Below are 22,578 nucleotides of genomic sequence, written 5' to 3' on the forward strand. Positions count from 1 at the left end.
TATTCTTCATAAAACTACAATTTAGTGACTTCTGACCTTTCTCTCATCCGGTCCCCAAGTATTCCTCATTCCAATAGTAATAGCACTGGGGGTGGGGAAAAAGACCCACATTTACAAGAATTTAGCTTCTGGCAAGCATCACTTTAAAGAATTCACTTCCTGGCTCATGGTTTACATGACCTGTCTTCTCTAGCTTTTTTCTTTCCCTCCACCCTTCCCCCTCTCCTCTTCATGGCAAGCTGAGTTTTAACTATTGCATTCACTGCGGCTTCCTGCTTCCTTTGCTTTCTATTTTCATATCCATGGGAATGGAATCTGTTGAGAATTATCAGACCAGTATCCCCACACGCACTACCATTACTGCTACTCCAGCCACCATTGACTGGACAAGTAGGAGCATAATTAATTCAGAAGTAAAAATACATCATAAACTATTAGCTTAGCCAACCTTTATGTCGTGTCTTTGGGCATTCCTTGTTGTTTCAAGCTGTTAATTCCAAAGAAAAACATGATTTGTATGAAGGTCTTATTTTCTTTTGGGGGACAAAATACATGCTCCTACTCTTAATTAAGGAATGGTTTTATCATATTATTTTATTTATTTTTTCAATGTTTATTTATTTTTGAGAGAGACAGAGACAGAATGCGAGTGGGGAATTCAGAGAAAGGGGGAGGCACAAAATCGGAAGCAGGCTCCAGGCTCTGAGCTGTCAGCACAGAGCCCCACGTGGGGCTCGAACTCATGAGGTGTGAGATCATGACCTGAGCCGAAGTCGGACACTCAACCGACTGAGCCACCCAGGCGCCCCTTATCATATTATTTTAAATGCCAGTTTGTATCTCTTGCACTCCATTATTTTCATAACCTCTCAAAAATTTTTCATTTATGAAGAACCCAATACCCATTATTGGTTCCATCAACTTTGAGGCAAAAGTGAGGGAAACAATTAAGTTAGTGTAGTTAAACCTCAATTTATAAAATCAGTGCATCCTTGAAACATTAGGAACAATCCACTAGCAGATCATACTGGTAAATATGGAAAAGCTTTTCAGTTGTTTTATTTTTAGGGAAAGGGACTTCTGAGTAATTTCTCCAGCTTGAGATGTTTCCAATTAAATATAAAATTACATACCTTCTCTTTAAAAATAGTTCAAAAGGACGAGAGCAACAACCATTTAGCCTTGCAACTATATTCATTATATTTTTATATTATGTACACTTTTTTTTCAGAGTTCATAAACATCTGTTTTCAATAAGGTACAAGAGAGTACAATTAACTTTTTTTTTTTTAATTAAGTGAAAGGAAATTAACTTTTCTAGTTTTGTTAATATAATCATCCTCTTTTGATTTCTGTTTCTTGTTATCTAGCTTCTTGTTTTTATTTCTGCGGCTATATGGCTACCTTCCCGTTTTTCCATTCAAATTCTGTTCAAATTCCATTGCTGTTTTCCCTCTCCGGCACAGTCTTCCATGCAAGACACTACTAGTTTTGCTGACCTATGTACCTCTCTAGTAAAATCAGTGGTCACTCTTTTCAAGGGATGCCCAACGTTTTCCTTCCTCTGTACGTGTTTCCAGCAGTGTACTTTCCCTTAAAAGAACTGGGCGGACATTTACTTGAAAATTTATTTCCAGGAAATTATTTTTAAATATTTTCTTTAATTTTAATAATTTTCTCTTTCCATTAAAATTAATAGCTTCGTTATTATTATTATTATTATTATCATTTGAGAGAGAGCATGTGCACACGTGAGCAGGGAAGGGACAGAGGCAGAGGGAGAGAGAACGCTAAGCAGGCTCCAGGCTCAGTGCAGAACCCACTGAGGAACCCACTGCAGAGCCCATGGGGCTCCTTCTCACGACCATGAGATCATGACCTGAGCGGAAATCAGGAGTCTGGTGGCTTAACAGACTGAGCCACTCAGGCAAAACTAGCTTCATGATTGATAGAGTTTCATACATTGTATATTTTAATATTGTGGTGTAATCCATTTGTAATAATACAGCATTACTATTTACCTTATGATGTAACTATTGCAAACAGTATGGCAATAAAGGTAGAATTTCTAGATTATAAGTCATGCAAGTTTTCCTTTCAATAGGTATAACATACCTGCTTGCAAAAGGAGTTATAGAAATGTAATATATGAGATTTGCCAATGCTTGCCATCTTTTAAAAATCTCATATGAGAGTCAACCATGCTTATGTGTCTTCTGTGAATTATGTAATCATATCCTTGAATACATTTTCTAGTCGATGGTTGGCTCTTTTATGTTGAATTATAAAATGTTTGAATATATTTGTATTATAATACATTCTCTCAGTCTGTGGCCTTGTCTTGTTTATAGTCTCATTTGTCGCAATGAAATTTAAATATCTGTGCTACTGAAGGGAGCATTGTCACAATGCAGTTTCAGTATTATAGTACAATAATTATAATATTATCACAATATTATTATCCTTTTCATTTTATTTTTGTTTTCATCATGTGTTAAAACCAATGTTGTTTACCCTGATAACATAAAGATATTTATGTATATTTTTAAGAAAGATTTATTTTTCTAAAGTTTTTATCTATTCATTATGGGAGAGAGAGAGCAGGGGAGGGGCAGAGAGAGAGGGAGAGAGAGTTTCTCAAGCAGGGTCCCTGTTGTCAGCACAGGATCCTACATGGGACTCAATCCCATGCAGTGTGAGATCATGACCTGAGCTGAAATCAAGAGTTGAATGCCTAACCGACTAAGCCACTCAGGTGCCCAAAGAAAGATTTATTTTTGATTCATCTTGAATTTAGATTTTTAAAATATAGATTTAGATTTTGTTACTCTTCTTATAATATACTATAATTTTGTCACTTCAGTATTTCTGATTTTTGGTATTTCTGTAAAATTTTCAACTATTACCTTTGCAAATGTTGCTTTCTCTTTATTCTCTAGTCTCCAGTTTTAAACTCCTATTAAAAATATGTCGGCCTTCCATTTGACCCCCTACTTCTCGTAACTTCTGCCTCATATTTCTCTTGTTCTCATCTCTTTTTTGCAGCTTCTATATAGTTTTCCCAGATATGAGTTCATCAACACTCTTTCTTACCTTCTTAATCAGCTATTTGAACAATCTAAAGAGTACGTACTTTTCATCTGCACATTTTCATTTCTAAAAGATTTATTTGTTTCCTTTTCTCTTTTTCCAACCTGCCTATTACTTGTGTTTTGCATTATGATTTACTTTCTTTTTACACTACCATAACAATTATAATCATAAATTATAAATGTATCTTTTGTATGATTCTATTAGCTCAAATTCTTGGAAAGCTAGTCTTGTTACTCGGTTGAATCTACTTCCTGACGTAGTTCTGTGGTTCAAATGTTTTGATGGAGATGTTACTTCTAAAGATTTCCCCTTTCCTCCTGTCAATCACCATTGCTCTGGATGGTGGACGTGTCCTTATAGAATCATTTGCATGATTTTTCCTACCAAGTAGCTCAAGATGACCTCTCATAGACAACTTTTTTTTTTTTTTTAATTTTTATTTATTTTTGGGACAGAGAGAGACAGAGCATGAACGGGGGAGGGGCAGAGAGAGAGGGAGACACAGAATCGGAAACAGGCTCCAGGCTCTGAGCCATCAGCCCAGAGCCCGACGCGGGGCTCGAACTCACGGACCGCGAGATCGTGACCTGGCTGAAGTCGGATGCTTAACCGACTGCGCCACCCAGGCGCCCCATAGACAACTTTTATGGTTATTTCCTGAGTTTGAGTTTTCATATCATGCGATACCATAATTTTACACTACTCCCATGCAAAGCTTTGATTCTCATTTTCCACAGGGGAATTTTTTTTTCCTACATAGAGGCATGAGCAGAAACAGTTTTATGCGTCAGTGGGTATCTTTTCTTTTCCTTTATTCAAAGAAGCTACATTCATTCGACTATTGGCTTTTTATGTGGGTCTCAGATAATCTCTGGGCTATTGTTGATTTTCTCACTTGTTAGTAATTCCTTCTTTCTACCATCTGGGAATATTTTCTTTCTTTAGGAACTTACCTCTTTCCTTTTCTCTTCTCTTCTCTTCCCTCCCCTTCCTTCCCCTCCCCTCCCCTCGCCTCTCTTCCCATCTCCTCCACTCCTCTCCTCCTCTCCTCTCCTCTTCTCTCCTCCTCTCCTCTCCTCTCCTCTCCTCTCCTCTCCTCTCCTCTCCCTTCCTTCTCCTCACCTCTCTTTCTTTCTTTCTCTCTCAATCTCTCATTTTGTTCAGATTTTCTCTTACTGAAGGAGGGTTATAGGTCTCTTGATATTGTGTTACTGGATATCTCTGAACTCATTTTGACTAAACTAATTCAATACAATACCAACATTTATTCTTGCCTGCAGCCTCTGCCTTTTCTAGTCCATGTTATACACAAATCTAAGCTCCCTCTTCCTAAACAATACTATTGGCATACCAAACACTCTAATTCTACCTCTGTTTTTGTTTCTGATCTAATTTGTGAAGTTGGTGAAGCTCACCATAGGAATTAGTATATAGTTTAATGTACCTGTAAAGTGTTTTTAAATAGAAAGAATATTACATTCCTTTTCAACTGTGAAAATAATCATTATGAGGGCAATGCCTAAATAATCATAAAAGGAAGGAGGATTATTTATAACAGTTGAGGTTCTATTAAATAATGATTAACCTCTTTGAAGACTATACTGAAATTTTATTGACTCTCAGGCAACCATTTGAAAGTATCTCATTGGTGATATAACAGACCCTGTTTCTAAATTTTTAGAAAGCGGTAATCTTAACTTTTTGTTATCTATTGTAAAAGAGAAAAAAAGTGAAGTATAGTATCTAAAACACTTTGGTTTGTTGTGTATGAAATTGGTTGATCTTTTGTTAACATAAAACTATGACATTTTCTGATATTTTCCTCCCATCCAAATTTAAATTAGGCTGGTTTAAATTAATTAAATATTCTGATAGTACATACATCTCTGTTAGAAGAGATGAAGACTGGTAATAGTCTGTACTGAAAATTCAAAGATTTTGCCTCCAACTTAAATATAAACCTAGTCTTTGCGAAATATTTCTGATGAACAATTTATTGATATGACTAATTGTTATTGCATTAGTGCTTGTTATAGAATTATGTTATCATTATCTATTATTTTCAAAAGCACTGAAAAAATCTATTATCCAAATAATCTCTTTATATAAGTAAATAAGTTTAGTATTGCCCTTAATATCTGACACTGAAGAAAAACTGACTATAATACTTAGAAAAATAGGGGCACCTGAGTGGCTCAGTCGGTTGAGTAATCGACTCTTGATTTCAGCTCAGTGCTGGACATTGAAACTGCTTACAATTCTCTCTCTCCCTCTCCCTCTACCCCTGCTCTAGGGGCATGCATTCTTTCTCTGTCTCTCTCAAAAAGAAAAATAATAATAATAATACTTAGAAATTAATCAATGAATGCAATTAAAAGACAAACTGTTTAGTTAATTGTATTAATACACATTCCTTTTTATAACATGCAGATGTTCACAAAGTAATTGAAGAAATACATTTTATCTCCCCAACTGATGAAATGTACTCACGACTAGTTGTTCCTCTTGCTACAACTCTAAGGGCTTTTTTTATTTATCTGACTGTAGGGGTTGGGAACTGATCAATCAGTATGAGAAACTCCTCCAGCTAAATGGAGGGAATCATGTTTTCATAAACCTCAGATTCTAGTACTGAGTTTCCCCATAAACTCTGATAAAGAAACAAGTAACAGTCACTATGCCAAATGTATATGTTTAAAATTACCGGTTTTAACGTTTGGAGATATGCTTGTCATTATCACATAACTTGAGTTACATAAAATATGATTCAAATCCCCTAAGGAAACATTTGAAAATGTGGTATGCGTTAGGTTCTTGCATTTCCCAAAGGTGATTAGGAAAATAGGGCTAGAAAAATGGTGTGCTTGGAAAATCTTTGAGTTTCACACCCCCATCACCCATTTTTGCATTTAAACTGATCATTTACTGGCAGCAGATGGGTAATAGGATGAAAGTTTTCAATATGGTGTGGTGGGCATATATTTTTCCAGACACAACATGCGACAGTACAAAGCAGCGTTCTTAATGTGATTAACAAAGAGGCATGGAATCTGCTATCAATCTTCCTTGTTACTGTCATAGCACTTCCCAAGACTGTTAGAGAAACTTTACAATAGCTGAATGCATGTTGCACATACAGATGGGGAAGTGCCTCAGGCAGGTTGACGAAATTTACTAGAAGTCCATTTTTTGAATTTCTGCCTTCTGAGTCACCGTTTCATCTGCGTCTGACATTTCCATCTCAGAAGTTCTGCTACCTTAATGTTGACATGGCAAATGAAGACTTGGCTATGTCATCATCCCATAACCACATCTGCCGCATTTGAAAAATTTTATTATCCACAATATGCTTCACTGAGATGAACACTAAATTGCAAGATGGAAGTTTATTTTAATCTCTTTGGAGGCACATGTTTTTCCCCTGTGGTCTAGGGAAATCCCTTCTCAATTTCAATTTTTCTAATTGCAGGAAGAAAATAAAGCATATTTCTCTCATGGAAGTTTTTTTTAGGAACACCATTCTAATTGATTTATTATTTCAGTAAAAAGTTGTGAACAATTCATACGAGCTACTATTTGCAGAATCTTGTTAATTTTAAAGGACAAAAAGATATTGGAACACCATTCAAAGTAGTGCCTGTGCTGAGGAGAGGAGTGTTTGCTAACTTAATGTTTATTTTAACTCAGTCTTTACTAAAAAAGCTCTTTGCTTTGGGTAGCTATTAATCTTTGGTTCCAATCAGAACTGTAATATTAAAGGGATGATTTTAATGGCTAAGATTTCCTGGAAAAAGTCTTAGAAAAATGCTGAATGGATTTGCTACACATGTAAGCTATGGAGGATTTTCCTTGAGCTTCTATTACTGCTGGACTAGGGTTCTTTTTAACCCATCATGCTTGCTGGTTCCAAACTGGATAGAAAAAAAAAAAAAAAAGATGAGACTAAGAGCCTGGGTGGAGGGTCTGGTGTTCATTTAGAAAGATGGAAAATTAGAAAAAAAAAAAAAAGTGAGTGATAACCAAAAGTGAGTGATAACCATTTTTAGGTGAAATGGAGAAGTTGAGGGACACCATTTTATTTAAGGTTAATCATAAATATAGAGTAGAAGAATAGAATCGTTTCAAATGTGAATGGGAGTTTATACTAAAGAGACTTGAAATTTGAAAGGGAAAATATTGAAATCGTGAGGTCCCAGTTTACTTAGTAGTGATGCGGACCTACATGAGATTTGATGAGATTTGGTAGCTTATATTTGTAATTTATCCAATCAGCTTTTTGTTTCCTTTCCATAGTACTGCTCAGAGATTAGGAGGAGTTTTGAGGGATTAAGTGACAGTTATGACAGAAAGTTAAGACCATGGAGATTCTAGAGCTAAGCAGAAGTATAGGAAGACATCAAGTCTCTGGCTTGTTGATAGACAGATGACAAAATTTAGTTTATGAAAAAATAAGAGAACTTAGGTTAAGTGGAGATCAGGGAAGGAAATTTCAGAAATCATGATCTTGATAGAGGGAAAGATTGGAATAGTGATGACACATAACGTGTGGCATATTTATACCATAAATAGTGTGTCATTATCAAAATAGACACTAAGAATTCAAGGAATTATAAAAGCAAGTCATGAAGCAACCATATTTAAATAAGTTTGGCTCTTTACTTTTAAATGTTATACATATTTACAAAGTTCCAGACCTAACTACCAAATACATTCTTGAATAATAATTTCACTCGAAGGATATTTTAAGGGCACAAAATTTTTTTCCGACATCTTCTTTCTATTCAAGGCAGAAAACAGGCCTGAATCATTCCCTAATAGAGGAGAGAATCTTCCCAAAGTAGAAGACACTAGGTGTATGGAGATTACTTTTCTTTTTACATATGAAGGGGCAGGTTCAGACATTTTATATAATTAAAAAAAAATAAATAAAGTCACCCTTCCTTTAAATACACCTTTTTTTTTTCATTTTGCCCCCTTTCAATGAATGACTGTTCTGTTTAATTTTATTTTCATTAATAACCATTTGTAAAGTAATTCACTTTCTCTTCATTTTTTTTCTTTTTCCTTTTGCTCTGACACTTTAATCCTGCTGACATCTTTCAATACAGAATGAAAAACAGTGCTGTCTTTTTCTGGTTTCCTCATTTCTGAATACTATGGCAACGGATGTTAGTTGACTTAGTAAAACTTAAAAATGTCACATTGCTCTTCATTCTTTGATGAATGCACATTCATGAATACAGCTCGATGCAAAAGCAATTAAAGGCAGTCTTAAAAAGCACCATAACGAAAGTCACCCTCAGATGATGTTTCCCAGGTGTTATATTTAGAGAAAAACATGGCAAGCCATTCCTGGTATTAAAAAGACAAGTCTTTTTGTCTCTGTGAATGATTAGCAATCACTTTTAGAAACAGTTTTTATGAAACGCAATGATTTCTGTAAATAAATCTTGATTCCAAATCACTGAATTCACTCAGAATGTATTGTTTCCTCCAAAACTAATGAAATCCTTTAAAAACGTAAAATGAGGAAGAGACAAATAGAGAAATATTTTAATACACATATAAATTACAAGTTGTCTAATGTCATTATAAAATGACATATAGCACACACACATACGCACACAACTTTTAACCCAATTTTAACAAGAAGTTACAATACAAAAACAAATTTAAGAATGATTTGCTTGCTGTAGAATGGCAAATTCTTGCTCACCAAGCAGAGATTGAGTCTATCTTTAATTAATAATCTATTCCCAAATCACTATATAGAATTATAATAATAGTAATATTGGTTATTTGTTATTTTCAATTGTTTTGAGAGACAATGTGCATACAAGCAGGGGAGAGGAGCAGAGGGAGAGAGAAAGAGAGAATGACTCTTAAGCAGGCTTCATGCTCAGCACAGAGCCTGATGTGTGGCTTGATCTCATGAACCTGGATCATGACCTGAGGCAAAGTCAAGGGTCAGACACTCAACCAGCCGAGCCACCTAGGTGCCCTGTTATTTTCAAATTTAAATAAAAAGAATTCATTACACTTAGGAATATATACTTTGTTATCATCTATATACATTTTCTGGTATTGCTATAATTTTTAGTTATGATTCTATATTTAATAATGCATGAGATCCTATATTTGTACAGGATGCTATTAAAAATTATATTCATCTGCCATTACTTCATTTCTTCATTTCCATTCTAATCATTTCAATATATGTGCCATGTATAAGTAGCATATTTTATTATTAACATTTTACATTTGGGAAAACCAAGATTTCAAACGTAACATTTGAAATTACAAAGTTATGAAGTGAGAAATAAAATATTACTTAGGCCTTTGATTTATATTTGGGGGTCTTTTTGGCCACTCTGACTGGCGTGAGGTGATACCTGAGTGTGGTTTTGATTTGTATTTCCCTGATAAGGAGCGACGCTGAACATCTTTTCATGTGCCTGTTGGCCATCCGGATGTCTTCTTTAGAGAAGTGTCTATTCATGTTTTCTGCCCATTTCTTCACTGGGTTATTTGTTTTTCGGGTGTGGAGTTTGGTGAGCTCTTTATAGATTTTGGATACTAGCCCTTTGTCCGATATGAACAAATCAGGAGACTATAGATGCTGGAGAGGATGTGGAGAAACGGGAACCCTCTTGCACTGTTGGTGGGAATGCAAATTGGTGCAGCCGCTCTGGAAAGCAGTGTGGAGGTTCCTCAGAAAATTAAAAATAGACCTACCCTATGACCCAGCAATAGCACTGCTAGGAATTTATCCAAGGGATACAGGAGCACTGATGCATAGGGCCACTTGTACCCCAATGTTCATAGCAGCACTCTCAACAATAGCCAAATTATGGAAAGAGCCTAAATGTCCATCAAGTGATGAATGGATAAAGAAATTGTGGTTTATATACACAATGGAATATTACATGGCAATGAGAAAAAATGAAATATGGCCTTTTGTAGCAACGTGGATGGAACTGGAGAGTGTGATGCTAAGTGAAATAAGCCATACAGAGAAAGACAGATACCATATGGTTTCACTCTTATGTGGAGCCTGAGAAACTTAACAGGAACCCATGGGGGAGGGGAAGGAAAAAAAAAAAAGAGGTTAGAATGGGAGAGAGCCAAAGCATAAGAGACTGTTAAAAACTGAGAACAAACTGAGGGTTGATGGGGGGTGGGAGGGAGGAGAGGGTGGGTGATGGGTATTGAGGAGGGCACCTTTTGGGATGAGCACTGGGTGTTGTATGGAAACCAATTTGTCAATAAATTTCAGAAAAAAAAAAACTCTAAGGGAAAAAAAATATATTTGGGGGTCTTGTTATCCCTTGCCTCCCATGTATATACCTTAATTAAATACATCTTCTAAATAGTCAATATTCCTTGGAAAATTCAAAGCTGTCAAATAAGAATTTTCTACAGCAGCCATTGATGAAGACAATCAGTGGATACCAGCCATAACATTGTGTGACATGTTCCTGTGTTATGCAGCACAGAGAACGCTTTGAAGCCCATGAAAATGTCATATGTGAAAGAAGCAGAAATAAGGATGAATACACCCAATGATTACTCATAATTACTAATTAATTAGTCCCAGTTCATTGAAAGGCATAATAAGTGTACAATAAAGTTAGTTTGAGGTGAAAGCTCCATTTCTATATAAATAATGTGAATGCATCAAAGAATGTCATTCTATTTAAAGCCAGCATTTAGAGTACCTACACTAGGGAGCTCCAAGAAAATTTCCTTCTGGCAGTTCCCAATGGCCCAAGGACAGACAAAAAGCTTAAAATGAGTCTATAACAGAAGCGAGAAACATGGAAATTAGTGCAGTTTTAAAAGGCAATCATTCTCTGCAGGAAAAGGTCATAAATGAGGTTCATGTAAGTGAAGCTTAAAATAAATAGTTAGAGCTTCCAAAAGGGATGCATCTTGGACACACAGTCACACAGGGGACCTAGTGGGAAGCTCATTAAAGAGAGTGCCAAGACTCATTCAAGAAACAGTAATAGTGAAGGGGTTAAGAGTGAGAAATCGGAAATAAGACAGATCGGGTTCAAAGCTCAGCTCTGCCAATTTCTATCATGTATACTTAGTGAAATGGCTTAACCTCTTGTTTCCTAGTTTCTCCATATGTAAGATAGGAATGATAACAAAAAATGTGTTAACAGAATGAAAGCAAATAGATCATTTACTTGGGCCCCATCAATAAAAATATTTAGAGGCTGTGTGGCACTCTGGGGACAGTCAAATTAGCAAAGCAGCTGTCAGCGGCCAGTTTTCCTGACGTTCCCTCAGTAATGCCCCACTTGGCCACAATGTAACATAGAAAACCATCTAATGGATTGCACTGAATGCATTTCAAAGGGTATATACCAGTATCAGAAAATATAAAGAGAAAAATGAATTTCAACCTATAGGACTAAATATGTATGGCTAAAATACCATAATCACGATTGAAAAACATGAGACATAGGAAAAGAGAATTTGCAACAAATAGGATGAAGAAGTTTGACCATTTTGGGTATATATAATACATGATAAGTCAGTTAAAAGAGAAATAAATTCAAGAAAGGAACAGGTACTTCACAAAATCTGGACTACGAATGGGCATAAAGATATAAAAATGTTTTCAACGTTATCATGAACTGAAGGTAAACGTGAAAATCACTATAAGAAAGCATTAGTGATCATTACACATAGCAGAACTTTAAGACAAAACCAGTACAAAGGAGCATAGAAGATGCTTTCACAGCTTGTTGGTAGGCATGTGGAAAGCACATGCAATTTTTCTAAATGTCAACATGGTAAAATAGATAAAAAATCAATCTACTGTTAAAATTTACAGTTAGAAAATTACCAGATTTACATTATTCGTTAGTGTGTTTATAGTTTGGAAAAAATGGAAACAACATAAGAATAATTCACAATATGATTGATTAATTAAATATATTTTAAAAATATCTAGGCAAGGAAAAATCTGTTACTTTAAAATAATGATGTAAATCTATACTGATTGGCATGGAAATCAATGCATAATTTAGTATTAAACATACAGTGCAGGTTACATAACTGCGTAATATCCCACTTAGAAAAACACACACACAGAAAGAGAGACACGAGGCAGAGAAATAGAAAAGAGAGAGGGAAAGAGAACAAAAGAAAGAAAAAGAGAGGAAGCAGATAAATGGCCACCAAAACCAGATTGATGAGACACACATGGTTTATGTTATCTTCATTATACTTCTCTTTGTTTTCAATACTTAAAATTTTTTTTTTAATGTTTATTTATTTTTGAGAGACAGAGCACGATTAGGGGAGGGACAGAGAGAGAGAGAGAGAGAGAGAGAGAATGAGAGAGGGAGACACAGATTCTGAAATAGGCTTCAGGCTCCGCGCTGTCAGCACAGAGCCTGACAAGGGGCTCAAACCCACTAACCGAGATTGTGACCTGAGTTGAAGTCAGAGGTTCAACCCACTGAGTGACCCAGGCACTCCGTTTTCAATAGTTTCAATAGGAACTTGTGTATACTTGAAAATAAAAGCATTTCCATTAAATAAGGATAAAAAGTGTTTTGTCAGCGGCTTTTCTAGATAAAATAATCTGGATTTGACCACAGCAGTTCTGCTCCTGTCCAAAAAATCTCAATATGGTAGCTGAAAAGTAACAAAATAATGTTCACTGTGTTTCATCTATGAGGCAGTGATCCTTTAAACCACAGAATAAAATGGTTCAGCTTCCTAGAATGTCATTTTGCACAAGGATTTGAGGAAAAAATGAATTTTTGTGCTCTTAAAATGTTTTGTGATATAGGAGCATCTTGTCTCAAAAATGTATACGCTTCTGAGTTTTTCCCATGTGTTCATTAGTGTGGAAAAAAATGGATGGGTATTCTTAGACACATTGATAATAAGTGGAATTAATTTTCAAAGCTTGCTTTTTCACACACAGGCAGGCTTACTCAGGTAAATGTGTATTGCTAGGCCAGAGTTTTAAGTAGGTTTGAATGATCAATTTTTCTCATGACGAGACAATCAGAAACAAAACCAGAAATACATTTTTAAAAAACTTGTTTAATATAAATGAAATCATTTAATGGAAGAGAGCTTCAAAAATTATTACATTTGCCAGATTTTATTTTCAGAGCTAAACCAGTTTTCTTGCAAGTACAGCTGACCGCAGAAAATCAAATTTAAGACACGTATAAAGTTGATTCTGGGACAGATGAATTACTTGAGATGCTTAGTTCTTTAACATGCTTTGAAAATATACAATTTATTAGTCATCTCTATCTACAGAGAAAGTGTTTTGACAAATATTTTCTTGAAATAAGAAACTGAGAGGAGAGACGAGTGGATCAGCCAGTATTTCCGGGTGCCAATCAATTTCAGCAGACTTGTTCCTCTAACCCCTTCCACTTTGAAACCAAATATGAGTTTTTTAAGCCTCTTTGAAAGCTACTATAAATATTTTAGTATACAAGTGATGCGCTAATGTTGATGTTGGGTCTAGTATTTTAAAATCTTGCCCAAATCACATCTTTGTCATTAAAATAGGCTTTGCATACCCCATTGTGATTCTCACAATGTCTCTCACCAGGTAACATTCTTGAAGTATTTATTTGTTGGATGATTTAGTAAGCATGCATTAAATAAATAAATTACTCTTTTCCATGCTCCATCTACTGCAAACTCATCCCACTCCTGAACCTTGCTCTTTATTGCCTTCAGCATTCAGTAAAAGTTAGAAGACCCTATTTGCCCCATCTTTCTTACTGGCTCAATGTGGAATTTGAATTATTTGGGTCCTTTAACTGGGAAGAATATTATGTAACTAATTTTTAGTCAGGAATAATATTAAACTGTGTTGCTAAACCTGAGGATTAGCATGAGCTTCTTTCAATAACGTATTTCTTTTTTGTTCTTTCACATCTTGTTCCTTTTTATCTCACAGTAAGTACAACAAGCAAAGTCACATACTAAGTGTAAGCCCTAAGCCATTCTTGCAAATAGCAGATATTATTTTCTCCCGCACCTTGCTCTGCGTTTTCCTAGACTTCTCACTTCTCTACCACTTGACTCAAAAATCAAAAGATCTAACAATCTGTGAGATATTAGGCAAGTCATTTAATGATGTTAGGTATCTTTATCAGTAAAAGAGGATTACGTATGGCTACATTACAGATTTCTCAAGATAACAATTTAATTAAGTAATGTACTTGCAAATATAAATTGTGAAGATCACAAAAAATTGGAAATATCATAAGTGTTCTTACCTTTGCGGTTTTTCCCCATGATATAAGCATTATTTTTATAGACTTTTACATTTTTGCCATGTAACACCTGTGTATTAAAAGCTGTTCAACGTGTTACTCATGCATGAGACTCCAGGATATGACATTTCATTCAGAAGTACTGAATGAAACAATGCCACCACAGTCTATTTCTGGTTTTTCACTTTAGCAAGTTGCTTATTGAGAAGAATGATTTCACATGAAAAATGACTGGACTTTTATCAGGTATGCTTCCACAAAGAATATTTAAAAAGCAGTCCTTTAAAAAATGATGTGGGTTATTTATAACTTCCCGTATTCCTTTCGTCTTAATGGCAACACAATATATGATATTTTATAACCCCTGTAATTTCCATTATCAGTCTGCAACTCTGCATTTCTTTCTTTGTTGACTCATATACTTGCAAATTATTTATTCATCCCAAGATATATCCATGCAGTTGAAAGAAAAGAATAATGTCAAGGCTGAGCCTGAGTAAAAGTGACTCAGTAAAAGGCACATAAATCTCTCCTTTTTCTCCCCACATCTCAAAATAGTGTAGTAGCAAAGTTTGAGAATAACTTCTGAAAATACTGAAAGATGATTTCTGTGAATTAAGGGTTCACTCTCTTTTCCACCTTGTTAATGTGAATTCTACTTCATTTTCTATTCCAGAGAGTGTTTAACTGTGTTGTAAATAAATATGTTTTATTATTTTTGGAGGTTTCCCATGGAAGACAGGATTCTTCTCATTTGGATTTTTATTTGTTTTTATAAATTTAGCATTTCACATGGATTTCCTTTGAAGAGAGCATACCAGGATATCTTTATTTTCAAGAATATTGTCTCTGTAAACTTCCCTAGCCTTTATCTTGTTTGTTTCTTCCTAAGACAACTCGTTTCACTTGATTATTTTAACTTTCTATCCATGCTATCAAAGGTCACCATCCTCAAACATATTTCCTTGAGAACTTTCCAGTTTCACATACTGTGTTTATAAGACTATTACTGACTTTGTAAAATTATCTAATACTGCAACGCTACTCAGTTACAGAGCATGCGAAGAATACTGGATCCAAGGATAGTTTCTGTGTACAAGGTAGTCTTTGGCAGTAAGAATCTGTCTGCCTAATGACATTGAACTGACTCTGGCACACAAATGAATTAGTCTAACTTGCTGTTTATTGTCTTCGTAAAAGAGAGCTATATATTTGCTATCAAAAGCATTATCCCCTGTTTGATTATTCTTAGCATTGAGATGACCTCCCCACATGAAGTTAACATAATTTTCCAGTCTTTCTAGTCACATATGTTGTCCGTGTGTTAATTCATGCATGCTGAAATCAAGTCCATTTTTTAATTTGTAATAAGCCACCAATATGTAGGTGAGCAGAACAATATAAAACACATAATTTTAGGATACTAGTTAACTTCATAAATATTAAGGGACACAATAAACTTTCTGGTAGTGGGAATGTCACAAATAAAGGCTTGAATGACGGTGTTTTCACATGGAGTGTAAAAGTAGTAAGTGTTGTAGGGCAGCACAAAGAAGAGGAAGACCATCAGAGTCAATCTGACTGACAGTTAGTAAGCATGTACTATGTGGAAGACATTCAACAAGAAAATAGGGGCGTCTGGGTGGCCCCTCATCGGCTCAGATCACGGTCTCGTGGTTCGTGAGTTTGAGCCCTGCGACGGGCTCTCTGTTGACAGATCAGAGCCTGGAGCCTGGTTCAGATTCTGTGTTTCTCTCTCTCTCTCTGACCCCTCCTCCGGTCGCACTCTGTCTCTTTCTCTCTCAAAAATAAATAAACATTAAAAGAATAAAATAAAAAACCCAGAAAATAACCTAAATGTAAAGACAAAGAAGATACTGCCTCTGTTGCTAAGAAACTTACAGGGAGATACAGAGGTGCATCCAGACAACGGACTGCATGTTGCACCATGATGAAATCTAATGTAAAGGAACAAAACAAGTGCAATGAAAGCAAGGAGAAGGAAAAATATTAATTATGAGCTAGAGAATCAGGACAGTCTGGAGATAGGTGCATGAATGAGATTCTCAACAGCGATAAAAGAGACACTCATTTTAGAGACACTGGTGTGAACACAGGAACAGAACTGACAATATCCAGTGTAGAGTTAAGAATGATGAGAGGCGCCTGGGTGGCTCGGTCGGTTAAGCGTCCGACTTCGGCTCAGGTCGCGATCTCACTGTCCATGAGATCGAGCCCCGTGTCGTGCTCTGTGCTGACTGCTCAGAGCCTGCGACCTGTTTCAGATTCTGTGTCTCTCTCTCTCTCTCTCTGACCCTCCCCTGTTCATGCTCTGTCTCTCTATGCCTCAAAAATAAACAGACGTTAAATTTTTTTTTAATTTAAAAAAAAAAAGAATGATGAGAAATCATAAGTACCTTAGAAAATAGTATGTGAATGACAGGAATGTCAGAGCAGATTATAAGGATATGAGGAAAAAGTTTAATAGATTCAACAATAATATACGAATTTCTATACAGAACATGGATTCAAAAGTTTTAGAACAGGAAAGTTAACGGTCAGAATAATACTTCAAAAATACCATTTTGGGAATCCTTATAGGTAAATTGAATGAGACATTGTGGAAAAGGAATGTATTTAAGAGACAATTAGAATAACCTAAATGAGATATAATGACAAATGAGAAAAACAGCAGGTTACACTGTAGTTAAAGAATTGATTTATTAACTGATTTTAAATTGAGAAAGAAGAGAAAAGGTTTAAAAGGGACTCTAAAATTTCAAAGCGTGAGGACCATAATAGGCAATTAAGGGTAGCAAAAAAAGAAAAATAACTTTGATATATATTGGCGGGCGGGCGGGGGATCTGTGTCAGCCTGGGACATGTTGATCTAGCGTGGTCTCAGCTGGTTGATTCAGCTACACTCACGTGTTTTTCACATACACAGTCTTCCAGCAAGCTAGCCCTATTCTCTTGATGTATTCTCATAACAATTTACAGAAGCAAAAAGGAAAGGAAAATGTACAAGCATGCTTTCAAATCCCTACTTGCATCAAATTGAATGTTATCCACGGTTCAAAGAAAGGCACATGGCTAAGGATGGAATTATCTTGAGAGCATATTACCAAAGGGTATGGTTACAAGGAAGCCTTTGATAGGTCCATAGATAAAATCAAGCTGGCTTCCTCCTTTAGAATATGAGAAGCATATTCTCAATTAGATTCCTAATCAAAGATATTAAATTTTCTTAGTCATTGTATATATGAAAATCTATTTTATCCCCACATACTTTGAAAAGTTGGCTGGCTATCTCACATGATTCTGGGTTGGAAGTCATATTTTAGTCATAAATGCAAAATCCTTCTGTTTATTGCCCTTAGGGTTCAATATTGTTATTGAGAAATTCAATGTCAACCTATAGCCTTAAGAAAAATTTCAATAGTTGTTTTTGTTTTTATTTTACACCACTAAATCATCATTAAATATATATAACAAAGGAGTGGCCAACTAACAGAAATGAAAGCTAAAATGAATTAGCCTTTGGGGAGGAAGACTGAGGAATACAACAGGTATGCTTTCTTTCATTATAGCATTTTAGTAGTATTTTTTTATTTTTTTTAAGTTTATTTATTTATTTTGAGGGAGAGAGAAGCAGAGAGAGAGGGAGAGAGAATCCCAATCAGGCTCCAGGCTGTCAGCATGGAGCCCAACACAGGGCTCGAACTCATGAACTGTGAGACCATGACCTGAGCCAAAATCAAGAGTCAGATGCTTAACCAGCTGATCCACCCAGGTACCCCATTTTTAAAAAATCACGAGCATGGTTCAGAGTATTTTTTTGGTGGGAGAACTGCTTGAAAACCCCCAATTTTTCTGGGCCTGCACTTGTGCAGAAATTTTATAAAGAAAGAGTTCCCCATGAAAAAGTAAATTTTAGCTTCGACTCCTAATTTCAGTATCCTATATACTGAAATATCTGATTCTGAATTAATAAGCTGGTGTTTGCACCTGAATGCATGGATTATAGCTGTTACCCAAGGAAAATACTTCTTTTAAGGTAGTAAAAATAGAACGTTTTCCTTTATCTGAGGAGCATATGGGAAGAAAATACATGAGTGGAAATTCAAATGTATCATTTAAAAAAGCAAAGTTAGGTTTCAGTCTCATTTAACTAGAGGATAAAACTTTTAAGTATAGTGTGATGTAAATGTGCCCAAGTAAATCACTGTGCTTTGATGGAGCAAAGATTATCACTTAAAGTAAACCCTTTCCTCCTTCTGTACGAAACAGACCTCACGACAAGAGATAAATAAGCTAACAACACAGTCATTAAGCGAGGATAAAAATGTTTAGTGATTCTGCATTTTATGAGAATGTATTAACAACTTCAAGTGTATCAGCCCCCATAATTTCCTACAGTCCCCCTCAAACACATAAAGAAGTCTTCAATATCAATAAGCACAGGAACACACAAGTTCATGATAAAACGACTGATCTCCATTGTTCACATTCCTGTCCTAAATCCTCACATAGACATTGTGGAATAGAAAGACCGATTTCTCTGTTCACGCCCACCCATTTCCAATCCCAATGTGAGCCCCAGACACCTGTGTGCAGGTATGTAACTATGTATTAAAAAACACTACTAATCTCTCTCATCTTTAACCTTTCCATATTTGGCAGTCCAAGTAATTCAAGTTAATCTTATATAAATTCTTAAAATAGCCAGTGATATTCACCAAATACCACTTTGGCAATTTTTTATTGCCTAGTTACACAAAGAGAATCTTAAAGCAATGGGACAGACTGTACCACTCTGTAATGTGTCTGTTAACCTGTGATTTCCTGTGAAAGCAATGTAAAGAACCATGAATATTTGTTTTCTTCGTAAGATGTTTAATGATATCCTTACTCCTGTAAGTTACCATGGATGCCTGAATTCAACTAACATGTGTATTGTTTGTATTGAGAGAAAATCAAAGATGATCTCTATTGTTATACGTAATTCTATGTACATTAAAGGGAAAATTGAAAACATTCTTCTTTTGTTGCAAAAATGTTGAAAATGGTGTTCATAAGAACTCAGGTAGATAGTCACCCCAAATCATATCTGAATATATGTGAAAATACACAACCAATAATTTCTTTTAACGAAATTGGAAGAATTAAAAGGAAACAAGACTCATCTGAGTTGACAATTATTCATGGATGTAGAATATATACAAAAGTAAGGTAGTCCATTATCCAGTCACATGAACTGGGCAGAGTTAAGAAGTAACAGATAACCCAGGACACCTCTCCAGCCATCAGATCGCAAGTAAGAAATACATAAAGTTTAATGTAAAACGCAGTGGAAAATTGTGATACCTTATTTTTGCTTCTAAGATCAGAGTAACAAACAAATCTCAATTTTGCTTCAAATACATTTGGACTTGTCATGAATTAAAGTTGCATTAATAAGTATGCTGGGAAATTTTGGTTTTGCCTAGTAACATACATGGTTGTGAAGCATAAGTGAAACATCACCACATCATCATGGAAAGGATCTCCTTGTTTTCTTGTGTATTCATCGTCTTGGATATAATCACAGTGGTTGGTTATTACAGTCTCTGGATTTCTATACTTTAAAATGCTCAAGACCTGTTGATAGAGTATTGTTCAATCACATCTTATTTCTAAATGGTATTCTAAAAGAGTTGACCAAAAAGAACTATAGTAAGACATGGCTTCATAATTTCAGGTGAAATTTGGGCTTGGTTGCCCTTCTTAATCATAATGGCAAAAATGCCAGGGTTTTCTTTTCATTGACTCATTCAAATTATTTTAAAAACTGGTGAGAGTGGATGAGGGAGCTACCATTAGGCTGTGTTGTCTGGCTCAATGAGTGTGTGTGCATGAGTAAGTGGGAGGAGGTTGTTAGAACACAAGGAGCAAAACTGAACTTTTGTCATATGAGAGGGGCATTTATGTACCACAAATAGGAAGATAGATAGATAGATAGATAGATAGGAGTTATGTAGGTAGATACAGTAATTTCAAAAATGAATACATTTAACTTAATTCAAAATACCACATATTGTTCTTATTTTTCTAATTTCACCACAGGCCAGCGAATGCTGAGTCGACACAGTGATGTAGAGGCAAGTACAGCTCAATAACCATATTTGCACTGGTCTTTTCACCACTGACACAGAGAAATAGCCTTTACGGCAAACGACTATAACCTGAGTAGATACTGCAGTTTCATCACAAAGTGATATTGTCACATTGCACGGGAAGAAGTTGACATCAATTAGTCTGATTTGTAGATATATTACATATGACCCCATTTTGAAAGAAAAGAAAAAAATGTTGTGGAGTCTGATATGATAATGGGAGCGAAGAAATAAAGACGATTATTACGAAGGAAGTGGCAGGAACAACGCACAGGGAAAACACTGGTTAATACTCTAGATTTTATCACACTATTTGCAAATATATCCAAACGGGACCTTATCTCTGAGAATGTCACCTTACATTTCTATTAGAAATTCCTGACTTTCTCTTCTCTGTTCTTCATTTACTTAGATCAAAAGTCTGTGAGCTGTGTGAACTACAAAACATCTATGTTCACATCAAGTTCAATGACAGAGGAAGAATTTTGCCAGTTCCTCTAGGCTTGAACAACTTAAGGTCAAAGGAAAAAGCTAAAGGAACTGACTTATATGAGACTATTTTATTAAAAAGAAAACAGACTGGTACACACTATCATTGTTTATTCTTTCAGATCGGATGATTTCCACCTTCCTTCATTTCTTTACAATAGTCTCCAGCATTCTTTGGTTTTCATCTATTCTACCTTTTCCCAAATTGAACACTCACAATCCTTAAAATGATTAAACTGTAGTTAAGATGTGGGGGTTTTCTTGTGTACACGGATTATCTTCTTCTTTACCTAGGTTTACTTGACACTTTCAATTATGGGTTATGGATAGATGGGGGTTTTAAGGTATTAAATCACTTGTTTCTTCTCTATTGAAGGGGATGTATTCACCAAGTCATTTCTTTAAGGGGAAAAAATAAGCAAGTCCATATAAGAGAAGGAAGAATCTACTAATCTAGGCCATAATAGAGCATTTGGATGGCTCCTCAGAAACTGGACATTGTTCTTTCTCTTTCAGTCTTAGAATTTTGCATTCTCCAGGATTAATTAATTGTTACAGGAAAGATAAAATTGATAACACAAGACTGTGTCAAAAGCTGTTAAAGTTTGTTCTATAAACTGCTTTTTTTCCTCTCTTGCTCTCAAAATATATTTCTCCTGCCTTAGTTGACTCAAGTTTAGCAAATGAAAACTTAATGGAGAGCATGGAGCGCAATATGTCTTCACAATAGCAGTGTTTACAGAACAAATTGATCCATTTTTGCAGCTGGAAATAAGAGTTCAGAGAGACTCTAAATGTCAGGCAACTTACAAAGTAAAGGCACTTTTAAAAATTCAGCGTTTTTTTCCCCTGTATATCATGATTTTACTTATTTTTTCTTAATTCCTTTTTATTCTACATATTTCTAAATACTCCAATAGGCCAATTAAAAAAATATTGAGATATGTACAGGTAGGTACAGAGAATAATCTGACATAATACTAAATATTAACTAATGAAATCTGACATAAGTTTAAATTATTAGATCTTTTTGAATATCCTTTAAATCGCCTTCATAGTTAGGATGATACCCAAATAACCTTAAAATAATTCCAGTCATATGCATATTTTATATTAGTGACACTGTTTAGAAACCGCAGGCCAGTGGAGTCAAAATGAGCAAGGCTATTATTATCAAATTGTCAGTGTAAACTATTTAACCATATATCAAGTATAGTAAATAGACTTAAGGTAATGTTACAAGTAATGCGGTTGCCTAGAGTGCTAAGTTAAAATGGAATGTGATGCTGTCATTTTTTTTTTTTTAATGAATGAGCACTACGATTGATAAGCAATAGCTTCTATGGGAGAGAAATAATAGCACTTCTGCTATTTCAGATTTGTCATTTCTCATAGAAAGTTAAGTTTAGAAATACTCATTATATAGAAAGTAAACTATGTGTGATCAGTTTCCATTAAAAAGAATTCTGTATTTGCCATAATATTTTCAAAGTCTTCCTTTCACTGCTGCTTTTGAATATTTGTTGATTCATTTCAAGGGAACACTTTACTCATCTATATGTATGGCC

Source organism: Prionailurus bengalensis, chromosome B1 (assembly GCF_016509475.1).
Source record: "Prionailurus bengalensis isolate Pbe53 chromosome B1, Fcat_Pben_1.1_paternal_pri, whole genome shotgun sequence".
In the NCBI taxonomy this organism is placed as follows: domain Eukaryota; kingdom Metazoa; phylum Chordata; class Mammalia; order Carnivora; family Felidae; genus Prionailurus; species Prionailurus bengalensis.